Source organism: Leopardus geoffroyi, chromosome A2, assembly GCF_018350155.1.
Source record: "Leopardus geoffroyi isolate Oge1 chromosome A2, O.geoffroyi_Oge1_pat1.0, whole genome shotgun sequence".
Lineage (NCBI taxonomy): Eukaryota > Metazoa > Chordata > Mammalia > Carnivora > Felidae > Leopardus > Leopardus geoffroyi.
The window spans coordinates 90,924,911-90,937,587 of record NC_059331.1 but is presented as its reverse complement, the minus strand read 5'-3'; the positions used below and the strand labels follow the sequence as shown (position 1 = coordinate 90,937,587).

Here is a 12,677-nt window from a genome sequence, read left to right as displayed (position 1 = left end):
GGGAATTTGTGTCAAGGAAATGGAGGTAAGACCCTCAGCAATGAACAAAGAAGTCTCAAAACACACGCATACACGCACACTCACTTTGAGGGAGTCAGCCTTAACAATCTGGGGGCCCAGAGAATATGAAACCTGTCAGATAAGAATTTCTTTTCTTAATGTTTGTTTGTTTTGAGAGAAATAGAGCATGAGCAGGGGAGGGGCAGAGAAAGAAGGAGAAAGAAGGAGACAGAGAATCCTATGGGGTACGAACCTAGGAACCACGAGATCATGACCTGAGCCGAAATCAAGTGTCAGTAACTCCACTGACTGAGCCACCCAGGTGCCCCTGTCAGATAAGAACTTCTTGTTTTGCTAACCTGTTCTGCCGAAGCTCTCCTTCCACCCCAACTTTGGAAGAGTCAGAGCTTAAGTTAGTAAGAGAAACAAGGAAGGGTGGAAGAGAACCTGAGAAGGTAGAGAGCTTTCGTTCTCAACTTCCCATTTGAAATAGGCTCCTGTTGCAGACAGAGAGAAGGCTCAACTTGAAAGTTCAAAGTTGTCATTATTATATTGGTCCACGCTTACTAATTTTTGAATGGAGTCTGTTTGTCATTAAGACTTACCGTTAAATCACATCCAAGTATGTTATATTTTACTGAATGCATTTTAAAGGGGCAATGAGAAATGACAGTAAATTTGCCTTCTGATTTTATTCCACAAATTAGTGGTCTTGCTACCTATTACTCAGGTCAAAACAGTGTTTCACTGGTGAAGCCCATATCTGATGAGGATCACACGACCGTTGTGGATAAAAATGGCTTTGGAAGGACAAACGTAAGCAGTGTTAGTATGGACTTAGATAAGGGGAGATTTGAAACTTGCTTTAAAACACAGGTTCATAGAAAAGAAGTGGAAACACGTTCTAAATGGACTTGTGACCATAAAGATGCTCAAAGGTCTATTTTGTGTACTAACAGAAAATCTGGGTACAGGAGGGGATCCCCTTGAGAAAGAAAGGTTGGAAAGATACATGGGAAATGTGCTTGTAGAAAATCTTGATGGCCAAGTTGGGAAGTTCAAACTGCCTTCTCAATTGACAAACTGCTCTTTAATGCCTTTTAAACCAGGCAATGGAATGTAAAAGTCAGTTACAGATCAAAATTCAACTGGTAGCTGAATGTTGCCTTTTCCAAATCCCCACCTCCATTTTTATACATCATGGTCTTGTGATATTTTATCATTTCCTCACATCATTATATTTTCTGTATAGCACCTTAGTTTGCTTGCTTATGGTCTGACTCTATTTAGTGTAAGCTGAATGAGAAGAAAAGTCCTTCTAAACTCTCTTGTCCTTCACTGCTACACTATCTCTAGAACAGTGACTGGACCCACAGTAGGCACTTGTTAAATGTCTGGCAAATAAATAATAAACGAAGATGGAGAGACTGGAGGAGATAAACTGCTACAGAAGATTGAAAGACAAGGGCTAAGGTTTTGGCACTGGTAGTAGAGAAAAGAAGACGTGCCCAAGATGAGTTATGAAGGAAGGATCGACAGAGGACCAAACAGAAAGGTCATTGGCAATTCTAATATTTTAAACCACTTTCTGGGGAAATGAGGGTGTTCCTGCTAGCATCTGGAACTAAGAAGGAAGACACTGGTTTGGGGTGGTGCTGGGCTTTTAGCTTGAGCTGGACAGAACTCTGTGTCAGTGGAAGAAGGGCCGTTATCAGTATAAGAGCTGTAAGCACCACAGTGGGTAAGGAAGCCACGCTCTGCCAGGGACACAGTGTAACTTCCAGCAATTTAACATTTTTGTGCCTGAGACAGCCTGAGCTTTAACAATTCAAATGTTTTTTCATATTGGGAATAGTGGGGAAATGTGATCTTTTTATTTTTTTTTATTGCTTTTCACTTCATGAAGTCAGTTATTAAGTGTGGAATGCAAGGCAACACAAAGAGGTTGCTCAGACCCCCTAGGAAGTGAAGCTGGTGGCCCAGCCTAGGCCTCCCCAACCCCCTGCTGCCCATCCCTCATTCCCTCTTCAGTTTTTTTCCCATGTGGCTCCGGACTCTGCTTAGGAAACTATCTTTGGCAGTGTTTGTGAGGAGTGACGGCTTCAGCCAAGCAACCATTCACTTGAACGAAGTAGAAGCTGAGTGGAGAATGGATAAGAAGTTGCCAAATGAGGTTTTTTTTTTTTTTTTTTTAATTTTCACCCTCTCTGCAGATCCAGAGGGCAAAGGGGAGAGCTGTGACAAAATGATGTTTTCCCACATCCCCCAGCTCACAGGGATATAGTGATAAAGGCAATTTGAGTTTTAAGTGTGCGCTTACCCAAATCAAGAAGCGTTTCTATTCTTATAAATCTAATGTTTTCCTTGATAATACTCTTTAAAGCCAGTAACCTCCCTTTCCCACGTTTTAATAAATATGCATCAAGTTTGTGTATCTTAGTGGAATTTGCTATAGGTAATGAAAGAAAAATTTCCTTGCAATGAAAACAATATGAGGTTTCCAGAAAATGAATCTATTCACACGACTCATGGGGACTGTGCTTCATTAGTTGAGCTTAATTAATTAATTAATTAATACTCTGGCTTGCAGAATTGATTGTAGACAACTGGTTAATCTAATTAGAGTGGACTTGCGGTGGGGAATAATTGCGTAGAGTGATTCATTGGGTGTTCTCTGTATGACCATCATTCTATGTCTAATTGTTATGGGCTGAATGTTTGTGTCCTCCTCTCTCACCCCAAATTCATCTGTTGAAACCCTAATTCCAATGTGATTGTATTTGGAGGTGGGACCTTTGGGCGGTAATTAGGTTTAGGTGAGATGACAAGGATGGGCTCCCATACTGGGATTAGCATCTTTGTAAAGAAGAGGAAAAGAGACCAGAACTCTCTGTCTTCACCAGGTGAAAGGTGGTCCTTCAAAAAGTGGGCTCTCACCAGCAACCAAATCTGCTGGGCACCTTGACCTTGGGCTTCCCAGCCTCCAGAATTAGGAGAATTATGTCTTGTTTAAGCCACCCAGTCTATAGTATTTTGTTCTAGCAGCCCGAGCAGACTGAGACAGTAGTACTTCTGAGGCTTGAGTGTACATGAGAATAATCTGGAAAGACATTTAATACATATATTGCTAAACCCCAAGCTAAAGTACATCAGTCTGGGACACATCTGCCCCAGAATTCTTCATTTTAAGTAAACTTCAAAATGATTCTAATGCAGATAAACAGTAATTGGATAAACACAATTTGCAGTAGAATCAAGATGATTATTGTTTGTGTTGTAGATGGGAGGGTGGGAAGGACAGGGAGAGGGGACCTCTGACTTTACCCTTAAACTTTCTTATTCTCCCCTACTTCACCTGTTCCAACCTTTTCCATCTTAGGAACACACTTAAAATTAGCAGATTCCCTCCCTACGTTACATAGCAACAAATACAGTTTTACGGTTTTAGAAGGAAAAAAAAAGGGCGGGGGGCAAGATGAGCACTCAATAAGGCCTCAATCTCATCCATCCAGGGCTTCCTTTGTTCACTAACCTTTGTTAACTAACAATGGAGGTCACTTTCTTCTAAAATTTCTGCATCCTGTTAGTTCGGGAACTGAGAGCCAAAGAAGGCCATTTCTTAGGCAAAATTATGATGTAGGCACCCTGCCACTCCCCACCAAACTGGATGATGTTAGCTTTTCTGAAAAAAATGAACCTATAATTCATGGCATTGGAAGGTTGATGAACTATGTGGACCTTGAAACATAGAGTCTTTTGTACTTTGGGGATGAAATAATTTAGCTTAAAATTCAGAGAATTGATTGAATCACGGCAGGTAGCGGAAGACATTTTTCTTGAAAGGGGTAGGGCTTTTCACATTATACAAAGCAGTTTCCCCAAGGGCAGTCCTTAAGCAAAATCCGTGGAGGAGACATATCAGTAATCAAAGTTCCGTGTTTTGGCTCTTTATTAATTCTGAAGTAAGGTATGCTCTGGTCACCAATATATATCAGATATATTCTGATTAATGCCTCAGAATGTGGAGGGTCTTTGCCTCTTTATGAAAGATAAGATGCTTCACAATAGAAAGAGCTAACTGTGTTCCCCAGATCTTCTTCTCCTTGAGGCAGTTACAAATGCCAACGGTTTCTGACCTTGCAGTGCCACCTCCTAAGTCGGCAAGTATTTCAACATATTTTGTGAAAGAAGTTTACATTATGTTATATTCACCAACCGCACATGGTGCACCGAAATTGTTAAGCAAAATATAAACTATTGCTAATAATCTATCGGCTATATATTATTAACAATCAAATGAAACAGTCTGTACCAGATGGAGGGACAGATCTGGGATATCCATTCATTTTTTATGTCTGTAAAATACTATAGTACAAATCACAAATCAGAGAAAGACTTTCAAGTAAGACTCCCATTTGAGCTCTTGGGTTGTCTGGAATGAATTATAAATTCACGTAATCAAGACAGCAGGTTTCCTGCCTGTGGGAAAGCACCAAGGTCAGGGAATCATATGTGGATTTTCCCAGAGCGTTTCTACTGACTGACTGAGTCTTTGGAAAAACCAGCAGGTCACTTGGCATCTCCCGTCCTTAGTGTATTTAAAACTTGAAACCCTTGACCTTGTCCTTTCTCAAGTTGTTGTATGCATTATGAATAAATGCCAAAATGTGTAACACGTTGAGAATTTCCTAGGTAAATGATGAATGACTATTTCAGCTGGGTAAGGAAATTTCAAATTTTTACTAGTCTACAAGGTAGTTTTATCAGCTTGTTTTCCTGGAAGGATGTCGGTAGGTTGTAAAGAGGAGAGAAACCTGAGCATTTTAGCCTTAACAAGCAGAAATGCGATTCACCCTCATGCTGACTTTTCATGAGACTATCTTTGCCACTGTATTTAGTTGTGCTGATTGTGATGTTCATCGAATCAGGCTCTGGGAAATACATTTTGCTCACATGTTCACACCTGGTGTTGATTTCTCAGGTTGTTAATGAACATTTGTCTTCATAGACTTTTCTGGTGCTACAATTTTTTCCTGAGTTCTGATGAATTCCAAATCATATTTTAGTTTATTTCTTCCATGTGCATTTCTTTGCCCCTCTGAAGACTCCGTGTCTGTTTGGGGGAGTGTAAGGGCTGAGCCTGGGGGGTGCTTTTGTGGGTTCTCTTTCACTGGTGGGTTTTCCTCAGCTCCAAAATATGTCCCTCAACTTGGAACTCGAAAATAACTGTTGAATGAAATGCATCCAGTATCAAACATCAATTGGGAGGCGGTGTAGCTTAGCAGTAAACAGACTAGAACTTGGGGTAAGATCCTAAGTTTTGAATTTCAGTTTATACCTGAACTGGAGGAAATTACTTTATCTCTCTGGGCTTCCCTTTCCTGAGTGAAATGGAGATCACAGTGGGTGCCTCACAGGGTTCTTATGAATATTAAATCAGATAATCCATGGAATGTTTTCGTGGAAAACTTGGCACATGGCAGTTGGTCATCAATTATCATCTGTTATTATGATATATTGCTAGTTTTGTCACCTGACAACATTTAGCACTGTCTCAAATACATTCCTATTTGAAATTTCAAATCCCAATAGGTCTGTTAAATGAAGGAAGAGGCTTTTTCATTCAGTTGATTATTTTGGTAGCCTCTTTGTATTCTAGAGTTTCAAGTTTGATTTTTGGAGTTCTTTGAACTTCACATGTTTGTGGAATTTTGTGTGCATTGGAACATTTTTTGTGTCCCCGTTGCATGACGTCCAGTGGTTATAAAAAGTTCTTGATAAATATTTATTGACCTACTGCTTCCCTGATGGCACCTTTTTTTTTTCCTGATGGTATCTGTTTTTTAGAGGAGTCTCTTCAAATTGTTACAGTCTTAATGCTCCCATGCTGCACTGACAAGTTGCATTTTTTTTTAACTGCATCATAGTTTTGAAATTTGCATCTCCTTGGAATGGCGTGGGTGGGTGTGTATAGTGGTGCATAGGCAGTGATGGTGAAGCAAATTCTGACAAGGAGTTAAAAATGAGAGCTACTTCGGGCTTTCTGTGGAGACACCTTATATATATGGTTTTACTTTCAAACATGATGTTTTTTGTCTGTGCTTGTATAGATAATATCTGCATGTTTTCCGAATTTATTTCTCTGCACAGTGTGTCATTTCCAGTTCCATAAAAAGATTACTGATTTCGGGAGGAAATAGATTCTTTGTAGACACAGACTTCTTAGAAGGTCTCTGTCCCAGAGAGAAGTCCCAAGTATATTGATAGTCTACAGTCCCTATAACAGGAAAATTGATTTCCCCTTTGTTTCTAAGGAAAATCATTTTGAGGATACTCACCATGAGATGAATAGCACGATAAAGATACTTCTGGGCTTCCAGAAGGAGAATACTAGTTGAAAAATTATTTATTCCATGCAGTCTAATTTACCTCTATTAACGATATATTCAGTTTGGAAAGGCCACTTCCCCTTACTGTTCCCGTAACTTAATTCGCACAAATGTTTCCACATACAATCTAGTGCTCACCATGTAGAAAAGAAGACAGCACTAAATTTCTGTATGTAGCTGCTGATTCACCTTACTCTTAGTCCTTTATTTTCTGAATTTGCCAAGTGTAACCTACGAACTTACTTCCTGATTATATCATTTACTCCTCTACTATCCAGCAGGGCTTGCATTTCAATGCCTGGGACTTGGAGAAACAATTGAGTGGGATGGTGAGTCTACCAAGATACTTGCTTCAGAATCTTAAAAGAAGCCTACACATGGAGGTCTTGGAACCAGATTTTAAGTGAGCAAAATAAAAACCTCTTTCTCTCCGGTAGTTATTTCAGGCTTTTCTATTTTTAAATTAACCTTCACATATGGTACCTCCATACATCTAAATATGTTCCATACAGATATATGCATGATTTGAGCTTATTTTTCATGATACAGCACAGTGATGAATTTGAGCTTAATTACACTGGCTTTGCAGATTGCTTTTAGTATGAAGGGACTACTGTATTCGAACAGAATTACTATGTGTATCATATTCACGTATGCATCTAAACTACATACACTATTATATTCCTAGCACATTCTATTAATTATGGAAGTCACTTTCATTTCAAGAGTAGAATTTACATGACAACAGCTTCTGAGGCTCAGTGGAGCATCAGACCAGTGTGTCACAGAATTCCCTTGTAGTGTGGGCGTTGACAGGGTTCTGTTGACATTGAATTTGCAATGAAAATGTCTCATAAATGTGCATCCACATAGAACATTACTTAGAAAGGATTGTCTCAATATTCACATAGGTCATTAATGGCAGAGATGAAAAATTTCCTCACACTTCTGTTAGTAAAATAAATTATTAGGGACACATAATCACACACATGCATATCAATGACCTCAAACATGTGTCTTAAATATTGAGAAAAGATGTCCAGGTATAGAACTGTCTCCTTCATATACTCTCCTGTAACTGCTTAAGCTTTTGTATTCTACAAGTCCTGTATGAAGTTAGATGAAGGGTCGAAATCAGGCAGGAGAATGAACTGATGCAGTGGGGTTATAATAGGGAGTAAATAACAAGATAAAATAGAACTACGGGAAAATTAGGCTGAATATCACAATAAAGTTCTTAATAGGGAGAACTATTAGACTGTGAAATAGTCTTTCAAAAGTGCTAGAAGAAGTCATAGATTGACCCATTTAAAATCAGACTGGACTGAAGTACTCCAAAATACAGTATGCTATGGAGACCAAGCCTACATTAGAAGTGGAAGAATGACCTAGTAGTTTCTACTATCTCTGTGATTACTATGATTGTACTCATTTTTATGTGTTCATTCTTGGTGGATAATCTTCTACAATTTTATGCTACTTCTTGGGAACAATTTCAACAAATTCATCTAATACAGAATTGGATGCATTTAGCAGAATCTCAGAAGAGACAAAAATGCACAATAAACTCAGTGTAAAATAGGAAAGTGAGACAAGTATGAGTAACCACTGCTCCTTTTTGGGGGAGTAACCTTGGAGGAAACAATTCTCACCCTGGAACTCTGGCCATATTTCAACATGTGTAAATGAATCCTGGTTTTCAATGTGAATTAGGTATCAATTTTCATTTCTTTTTTTAATGCTGTCTTGGGATGATGTTGAGTGCAGAACCACAAATGGAAGCATTTTTATCCCAAGCCAATGGGCTACATTTTGGCAGGAGGTAGGTAGGACCCTGGAAAAAAGTCATGCATCATTTTGTGAATGATCTTGATTAGAGGACTGGGCAAGAAAGACACAATATTTTGATTTGAAAAAAAAAAAAAAAGAGTTTGACAGGAAATAAGAAAGAGGGAAAGATACCTAAGTAAATTATAAAAATGTTATTGCTGGGAGTCTTTGAAAATAAGACCATCCTGAATCTTGTGCAATTCTGGTTGGTCACCTATCATGAAGTAGAGAAGTGAGACAGGTGACATTCTGACAGTTATCCTAATTTTTTCATTCAAAAATATTAATTTAAATTTAATTAAAAATAAAGATCACTCAATTCTTTGCTATCTGTGCATTTGTTCAACTTACCAATTTGAATTGCACTGACATAAAATCAGAGATAGGCTTATCATTTTGATGTGTTTAGTAATTGTGGGCTAAATCCTCTGATGTACCTTCATTTCTTTTCCTGTATACACCACAACTTCTTAAAAAGGTCTCAAACACAAATGAGTGGATCATAGAAGATATTTTCACGATGTACAAAATTCTCCATTTATATATAGCTTTCGATAGATTTTCTCAACTTATTGATCAAGTATCCCTCAAGTGTGAAAAAATACCATCCAATTTAAATAGATGCCCGTTTCTCCTACGTCTCAAAAATTAACCTATTCCTTGTGTTGGCATACTTTTTTTTATGAGTTAGGCTTCACATTTCATTGTCAACGATCCAGCTCACAGAACAAGAGGTTTTAAAAGTAGGTTTCTTGCAGGCGTCAGTGGGGACTTAACAATACTAAGTGATATTCTTAACATTGATCCCTTGTTTTAGCCCACTGAATGAAGGCATTCTGGAATTTTCATTGTTTTATTTATGAAAATATAAGTTTTAAGAGTTCTTTTCCTCGGTTGCCATTGTGAGCACCTGTGTTACTCTGAATATAAATCAAAACAGCCTTAGGGCATGTCTAGCCAAAATATCTATGTACTCCTGCTGGATGATCAGAACCTGAAAAGATGGGCAGCTAAAATCTACAGGTGTGAAAAATGTTTGTAAATTCAAGACACTGCCATTGTGAAAGGGAAAATACCACTTTATTAAGGTCCAGTGTGCAATAGCTTCCAAAATCTATTCAAATTCTATTAAGCTGTTTTGAGAAAAAAGAGGCACAGCACTCCAGAATCATTAACTAATAGAGTATCCCAAACACCTTCGGGTGGGAATTGTATAATCCAAGGGAGTTTAGTATAATAAGAGTCGAGGTGTTTTTAGTTCTGCCTGTATTAAATATATTTACATCAACAACTAGAGTTCAGATGGCAGCCTTAAAATATGTGATTTAGATAAACCAAAGCACATTTAGATTTAGGTAAATGAATGTTTCTCTCCAGATCATTGCTTAATTTTTCCCAAAGAAACACAATGTAGCTCTACTGAACAGTTCTAAGAGTAGGTGGCACAAATAAAATTAAACAGAGAAACTCAAAGTAATGAACTCTTGCTGAGATCCTTAGCTCATTACCCTCCACTCTCATTAACCTCAACTCTGCATACACCTGATAACTATCTCTATATTTACCTCAAACATATCAGTATTCAAATAACAGTAGAAATACTTTATCAGCAGATTAGCCGAGCACTTGACCGCAGATCATTAAAAGTGTACAGTTTTATTATATTTTAATCAAAATTTACAATGCTCTAAAATACTTATAAGGCAGGGGCATGTCCCCTTAAGATGCCTACTTAAAAGTGTTACATCTCAGGGAATCCTCCCCGTTTGTTAACCCAGGGAAGGAACTAGAAGGAAATCTAAATGAAATCCATAAGAAACAAGCTTATTGGATATATTACCTAGTCTATTTCTGGATCGCGAATCTCCCGCCCTCTCTGAGTTACCTCACTGTCAGATAAGAAAATGGAACAAGATCGATGAAGAGATAGGCTCCCAGTCTGGCTTTTCGATTTTTCGCCCAAGCCAAAAAGAGCAAAGGGCATGGAGTTAGGGCTCCTTTCCAAGCGTGCTCGTAGGAGAGCGAAGCTCTGGCCGCTTCTGGCTGCAGAACGTGTTCCGGCTGCAACACGGACCAGGTCCCGCTGACCGCTGCCCACCTCGCCTGGCAACCTCCACACCCACATGAAACCGCCAGAGTGGGAGCCAGTCAACGCAAGGCTTCCTGTGCACAAAGCCTAGGGAGCCCCCGAATAGAACCGAATCCTGAGCCCAGAGAAAGCCTGGAGGTGGTTGGCTGAGGAGACCGGTCTCTCTCTGGGGGTCTACGAGCGCTAGCTAGTCCCTGCACCTCCCGCACCCCGGTCGTAGCTCTGTGCCCTGAAATCTGCCTCCCTCCCGGGGATACAGACGTGAGCGCGCGCGCGCGCACATACACACACACACACACACACACACACACACACACACACACACACACTCACACACAAACTCTCACTCGCGCACACCCACATCGCCTCTGCCCCCCTCCCGCCCCACCCCCGGCAGAACTGTAGGGACTGGTCTGTGCTCTGCCTCAACTTTCCCGGCTAAGCCTGCCCCACGCGGTGCCCGAGCCTCCGCGCCCTCGCTGGGCGCCCTCCAGAGGGACACGTCCTCCTCTGGGCCCCTTACCTCTCACCGACAACTCCTGGCGGGGACTGGAGCTGACCGCGGTGGCAGCGGCGGCGACTGAGCTTGCACCCGGGCTCTGGCTCATGGTTGGTCCTCCTCATCCGACACAAAAGAGGTAGCTCGCTCGCTGGCTTTGTCCTTTCCAAATCCGAGGAAGAACTTATTTTGCCCTCGAAATGGCCAACTTGTGCGCGCCGCTTCCTGTCACAGTGCCCCCTGCCCCCGCCCCCTCCCGGCTGCGCGCTGGACCACTGCCCGGTGGCCGAGCATCCAGGCCTCCGAGTCAGTGGGGAGTGGGAAAAGGGAGAGTGGGAGGGGAAGGGAGGGAGGGGGTTGGGAAAAGGGGAGACCTAGTGGTCTTCTACGCAGGGGAGGGGAGCGCTTCGCAGCCGAGTCCCTCTCTCGGCTGCACAGGCAAACCCACTTCCCAGGCGCGGAAAGCAACTTTCCTTCACCTTGGCCAGGCTCAAACCGTCGCAGCTAATTGGGACTCTCGGCAGAGGCACGGACCTTCTGGCATTGTCTCCTTCTCATTCTCTTTCTCCTTTCCTCCCTCTCTCGTTCTCCTTTTCCCTCTCCCCCTCCCCCACTCCCCTCCCTTAATAGGGGTGTATCTGCAGAGTCTTCAGTGAGCCAGGGTACCTAGACGAGAGGATTATGGTACGAAAGCCAGGGCGGTTTGGCTAGCCGCTGCGCCTCACTCTGTTGGAAATCCTTAGGCAGGGCAGGCAAAGGTTGGTGAATTTCGAAGGGTTGGGGTGAAGGGGCGTGGGGCGGCAGGAAGATCTGCGGCTCCAACTTTGAAGCTCTGCTCGATCTCCTGCCTGCGGGAGAGCGGGGACTAACGGCCCCGAAAGAACTCTCCAGTGGTCCCCGTGTCGCGGGTTGACCGCAGGCTGGAGGAGAAAGCGAGAGCGAGAGCTGAGAGGGAGCGAGTGAGCCTGAGAGCCCGGTGCGCCGCTCTGCCCCACGCACCGCTCAACTGCACATTGCGAGCCCCTGGAGAGGGCTTGTGCAGAACAATCTCTGGGTCAGGCGGGAGGGAGACGCTCCTGTTTCCTAGCAACCCCCATCAATCTTCTCGGGATAGCTCCCTCTGAAGGAATTCGATTGGACGGCCCCTGGAGGGAAGCCACGCCCCTTCAAGAATGCTGGGCTGCTGCTTTTTCGCATTCTCCTAAATTTCTTGGGTGGAATAAGATTTGAGGGGAGTGCTGAATTATGTTTCTTCCTTCGTATCCTCCAGTGCTGCCACACAGCCCCCCCTTGCAGCGACCCCCACCCCCACCCCTACTCCCACATTAGTCCTTCTCTAGCCCTACTTGGGGTTGGCACACAGAGGCACGGCTTTCTACAGAACCTCTTCTTTCTTCTTGAAATTAAATAAATAAATAAAAACCTTAAATCGGTGACGTAGGCACAAAAGAGAAAAAGGCACACGGAAATAGCTATAATAGGCTCCGAGCTACAGATACAATCCTAAAGGTAAAATTCCAGGCATCTTTCTATGTTTAGAAACACATTGTGTTTAATTTCAGAATGGAAACTTCACTCTCATTAATCTTCCCCCGCCCCTGATAACACTAACTTTGTGTTAACAAGGACTGAGTTATATGTAGCCGAAGGCAATTAAACTTAATGCTTCAATGTTACATTTATTCTTTAATATTTAATGTTAAGTTGTTTAACAACTGCCTTCCTTTGTAACCTAGTCAGGGCATTTAAACTACAGATATAATTTTAGTACTGATTCTTTTAGAGAGCCAACAATATTTAAAAGACACATGTGCTTATATATTCCATTGTGAACACCACTAAAACTAGAAACTTGAACATATTAAAAATT

General features: G+C 41.7%; 1 protein-coding gene across 3 annotated transcripts in view; it reads right to left on the bottom strand.

Annotated features, from left to right (window-relative positions):
- GRM3 (glutamate metabotropic receptor 3) overlaps positions 1–11,831 on the bottom strand; it is a 220,636-nt gene extending 208,805 nt beyond the window's left edge. For 2 of the 3 annotated variants that reach the window (XM_045494663.1, XM_045494665.1), the window contains exon 1: positions 10,832–11,829. The gene's annotated coding sequence lies outside the window, so the exon portion shown is untranslated. Of the gene's footprint in view, positions 1–10,831 lie in introns of all 3 variants that reach the window. The other variant, XM_045494664.1, reaches the window with a different exon arrangement.
- Between the last annotated feature and the right edge of the window lie 846 nt (positions 11,832–12,677).